Here is a 5,535-nt window from a genome sequence, read left to right as displayed (position 1 = left end):
TCTCCGTAGAGTTTTGTACGTTAAAAATTCTGGTCCATTTAGTTGTGTATAATTTGTCATCTTTTTTTAATTTTTTTTATTTTAGAACCAAAATAATGGGAGGAAGGTATTTTAGGGATCTAATGCACCATATTGCACCATAATATAGCACATAACATAGTGCATGAAAAGTGAACACCCTGAAGTAGACACCATAGCACATCACGAGACTTAACACGAGATCGTCAAAGAATAACGCACCACAACGCACCACCACGGCACAATGCGTCACGAAGAACACCATACTATAACAAACAATATCCTTAACCAAATAAAACTTTATCTAAAAGCAACATAACACCATAAATCACATGTCATCACCATACAGTAAACCACGGAGCCTCACTATACTCATCATGTAGTGCAACACTGCTATCACATAGATAGTGGTGATGTAATAATGGTATTTATGGTGACGTGGGTTAGTGCTATTGATTCATGGTGACGTGGGTTAGTGCTAGTCATTTATGGTGACGTGAGTTAGTGCTATTCATTTATGGTGACGTGAGTTAGTGCTATTCATTTATGGTGACGAGAGTTAGTGCTATTGAATTGTGGTGACGTGAGTTAATGTTATTGAATTGTGGTGACGTGAGTTAGTGCTATTCATTAATGGTGACGTGAGTTAATGCTATTCATTAATGGTGACGTGAGTTAATGCTATTCATTTATGGTGACGTGAGTTAGTGCTATTGAGCTACAGTGCCTGGGCGGATGTTGAGGAAATGTACGTGAAACATCTGCATAATATTTTCCCTACATATGTAAATAAAATTTTTTTCCATCTCTGCCCCCTGGCCACTTCTACCATGAGTCTTATTATTCCTACATATCGAGTAACACACACACACACACACACACACACACACACACACACACACTTTATATAATAAATTTTCATTGGTAACTATACCCACGACGACATGAATTAAAGGAACACTAATCCAGGCCAATGAAATATACTGTAATGTTTTTGTATTTTTTTAACCGTGTGTTGTAACGTATTTCAAAACATTTTTAACTCATGTGGTCAAAACATATTGTAAATCATTTAACCATAAACATTTTGAAAAACATTTTGTGGTCTATAAAATTTTAAACCCGTGCTGTACAGTAAATATGTGCTATACATATATCTCATAAACACTTTTACTCCCGTGGTATAAACATTCTCAAAACATTCTACCTTATATGGTTGTTTTTTAAATTTCTCCCAAAAAATTTTACGTATGACAAAAATATATCTCAATTTTGTTTTCCCCCAGCGCACACACACACGCTCCAGGTCGTATTTTAATATTATGCTAATCAAATTCATTATTAACACCGCTCCTCGACACACACTGTTTGATTAATGTAAACACAATCAAGAGGTCGCTAAAGGGATATGATTTCCGATGGCCATTTACATATGCTCGATATTAATTTACATGTCATCATTATATCCCATTGTAAATAGCACGTCGCTACAACACCAATGGACACTCGTGTAAAACTCTCGGCCAACTGCCCCTCTTCTTCTACACAATGATGTACAAGGGTGAATTTACACTCTACAAGTTGATGATATTGAACGATACATCGCGGTTGTAAAATATACTTTGATTTTCTTATCCATTAGGCACTAGACTTTATTTATAATAGATACCGGCATTGCAAAAGTACTTACATAGTTATTATGTACGTTTTACACACTCTGGAAGTAATTTACAAGAGCTAGTTTATAATTTACACAAAATATTGGATTCCTAGTGGTTAAAATGAGGTTTATTTATACATTATAAAAGGGTGTTTACGTAATTTATATACTTCCAATTTTACACAATACAGCATCCTGTTTACTGTACATGGTGGTGACTGTCATGGTAGTGGTGGTGACTGTCACGTTAGTGGTGTTGATAGATATGGTGGTGACTGTCATGGTAGTGGTGGTGACTGTCACGTTAGTGGTGTTGATAGATATGGTGGTGACTGTTATGGTAGTGCTGGTGACTGTCGTGATAATGGTGGTGATTGCCATGGTGGTGGTGACTGTCATGATAGTGATGGTGATAGATATGGTAGTGACTGTCATGATAGTGGTGGTGACTGTCATGATAGTGATGGTGATAGATATGGTAGTGACTGTCAAGATAGTGGTGGTGACTGTCATGATAGTGATGGTGATAGATATGGTAGTGACTGTCATGATAGTGGTGGTGACTGTCATGATAGTGGTGGTGACTGTCATGATAGTGATGGTGATAGATATGGTAGTGACTGTCATGGTAGTGGTGGTGACTGTCACGTTAGTGGTGTTGATAGATATGGTGGTGACTGTTATGGTAGTGCTGGTGACTGTCGTGATAGTGGTGGTGATTGCCATGGTGGTGGTGATTGCCATGGTGGTGGTGATTGCCATGGTGGTGGTGACTGTCATGATAGTGATGGTGATAGATATGGTAGTGACTGTCATGATAGTGGTGGTGACTGTCATGATAGTGATGGTGATAGATATGGTAGTGACTGTCAAGATAGTGGTGGTGACTGTCATGATAGTGATGGTGATAGATATGGTAGTGACTGTCATGATAGTGGTGGTGACTGTCATGATAGTGATGGTGATAGATATGGTAGTGACTGTCAAGATAGTGGTGGTGACTGTCATGATAGTGATGGTGATAGATATGGTAGTGACTGTCATGATAGTGGTGGTGACTGTCATGATAGTGGTGGTGACTGTCATGATAGTGATGGTGATAGATATGGTAGTGACTGTCAAGATAGTGGTGGTGACTGTCATGATAGTGGTGGTGACTGTCATGATAGTGGTGGTGACTGTCATGGTAGTGCTGGTGGTGAATATATTAGTGAGGAAATTATTATGGTTCAGTTCATGGTGGTGTGGATGACTGCAGTGCGCCTCAGTGGTGGTACCGGGATAATTATTTTATGCACATTATCAGTAATTATAATCACACATGCTGGCGTCGTTACAAGTTAGAGCAATAATAATAATAATAATAATAATAATAATAATAATAATAATAATAATAATAATAATAATAATAATAATAATAATAATAATAATAATAATAATAATAATAATAACGCTAACAATATCGATATAAGCGATATTTATATTTATTTCCCCCCATGGTCATGTATCACATAATATCACTTACGAACGTACGTACATGTGTGTGTGTGTGTGTGTGTGTGTGTGTTCGTGTGTGTGTGTGTGTGTGTGTGTGTGTCGGCAATCCATTGCGACTCTCCTTCTCCCAGTCGTTGCAACACTTGCACAACTGGATCAGGAAAGGGAGAGCCAAGATGTGTGGTTGCAGCCTGCGCTCCTGCCTCACCACATAAATGAACTCAAGTGCAGCCATCATCCAGTTCACTACACGTCTCATCATCATCAAAAACCCTATACCCAAAAGTCCTATGGCAACGGATGAGTGGCGACGGGGACAGGCAGAGATGACTGCCAGGAGTCTCTCGTCATAACTCGGCACATGGGCGGCACAGATAAGACGGTAGTTTATGCACTGGGATCAAGGCAGCAGTGCAATCCGGTCCTGTCTTTGCGACTAAGCAGCCCTTTCGGGGAGCCACTCTGCTCACCCCACATGGGGAGGGAGCTAAAAAGGGTGCCCTAAACATAGTCTACCCAACCTGACTGGGCAACCGCACCTAGTAAGGTCATCCTTATGCGGTCAAAAACACACTAAAATCACAGATCCAAACAACAACAAACATACAACCTCTTCTGGTCGCTGCATGGAATGTCAGGACCCTTCTGGATACTGGCACAAATGCGCATCCTGAAAGAAGAACTGCACTTGTGGCAAAAGAGCTGGCTAGGTATAACATCGACATAGTAGCCATCAGTGAGTCCCAACTCACAGAACGGGGGTCTGGCTACACCTTCTTCTGGAAGGGTAAGCCTGTTGCGGAGAGAAACCGCATTTATGGAATTGGCTTTGCCAACCGCCAACGCATCCTACACAGGCTAACTGAAATGCCTATTGGGATCAACGAGCGCCTCATGACGCTTATTGTCCCACTGAATCACTCACGTCATGCCTTCTTTATCAGTACATACGCCCCAACACGGGATGCAGAGGATGACATCAAGGAGGCCTTTTACACTGACCTCGACAGAGGGCTAACCTCTATCCCCAGAGAAGACAATGTTGTTCTCCTTGGCGACTTCAATGCCAGAGTTGGCAGATATGCTAACATTTTGCAGGGAACCATAGGGAAAAAATGGACTAGGCAAGTATAATCCCACGATCCAAACACTGGCATCTCATTGTCAGAGAAAAACATCGCCGAGATGTCCTCATCACTCGTGCCGTGCCATGCGTGGCTCAGACCTCTGAAACACTGATCATCGACTTGTCAGATCCAAGCTCTCACTTCATGTGAGAGGATTCAGCAGTAGCATATGCTTTCAGAGAGTGGCTCGAACATGGGCTTGTAAACAACCCAACAGCAAACAACGTGAATCCCAGTGCAGAATGGGATACTCTTAATACTGCTATGACAAAAACCTGCAGAGAGACCCACGGCCAGATCAAAAGAATACACCAGGACTGGTTTAATGAAAATGACCCGGCAATTAAAGTACTCATCGATGATAAACGTGCTGCTTTTACTGACTGGCAGAACAACCCTTAGTCTCGAACCAAAGTTGATACCTTCAGCAAGAAGAAAGCGACAGCCTAGCGGGAACTTTGCAATCTAAAGAACGACTGGCTTAAAAATAAAGCACGTGAAGCACAAAAACTTGCACATCAGCACAATATGCGCGAATTTTTAATTTCCACTAAAACATTTTATGGGCCAATCACTCGTGGCGCAGCCCCCCTCCGCTCCTCTGACTGTAACCTCATAATTAAAGACAATGAAGGCCTCCTTCAGAGAAGGAAAGAGCACTACCATTCATTGCTCAACCGAAACACCGATGTGGATGTACTGACTACCCAGCAAGTCCCTCAGCATCCAGAGCTGACCCACCTCAGCTATCCTCCATCCCTGGATGAGGTAGCTATTGCCATCAAACAAATAAAAAATATCAAAGCCTCAGGGCCTGATGGATAACGCAGAAGGACCTCTGCTTACCAGCCGTCTCCACTCTCTCCTGGAGAATATATGGGAAAATGAGGAAATTACCCAAGCTCTTAAAGACACTTCCATTGTCAATATTTATAAGAACAAGGGAGACTCATCAGACTGTGGTAACTACCGTGGGATATCGCTGCTCTCCATAGCTGGCAAGATTATCGCTCGAGTCCTCCTACACAGACTTCTTCCTGAGGCGGAAAACTTGCTCCCTGAATCTCAATGTGGTATTAGACCGTCACGTGGCAGGCACCACTGACATGATCTTTGTAGCCCGCCAGATACAGGAAAAGTGTCAGAGAACAGCGTTGTGACCTGTACATGGCTTTCATTGACCTAACCAAGGCCTTCAATTCGGTCAACAGGGAAGCCTTCTGCTGGAACCTC

The sequence above is a fragment of the Homarus americanus genome, unplaced genomic scaffold (assembly GCF_018991925.1).
Source record: "Homarus americanus isolate GMGI-L3 unplaced genomic scaffold, GMGI_Hamer_2.0 scaffold22250, whole genome shotgun sequence".
In the NCBI taxonomy this organism is placed as follows: domain Eukaryota; kingdom Metazoa; phylum Arthropoda; class Malacostraca; order Decapoda; family Nephropidae; genus Homarus; species Homarus americanus.
Note: the sequence above shows the minus strand (reverse complement) of the source record.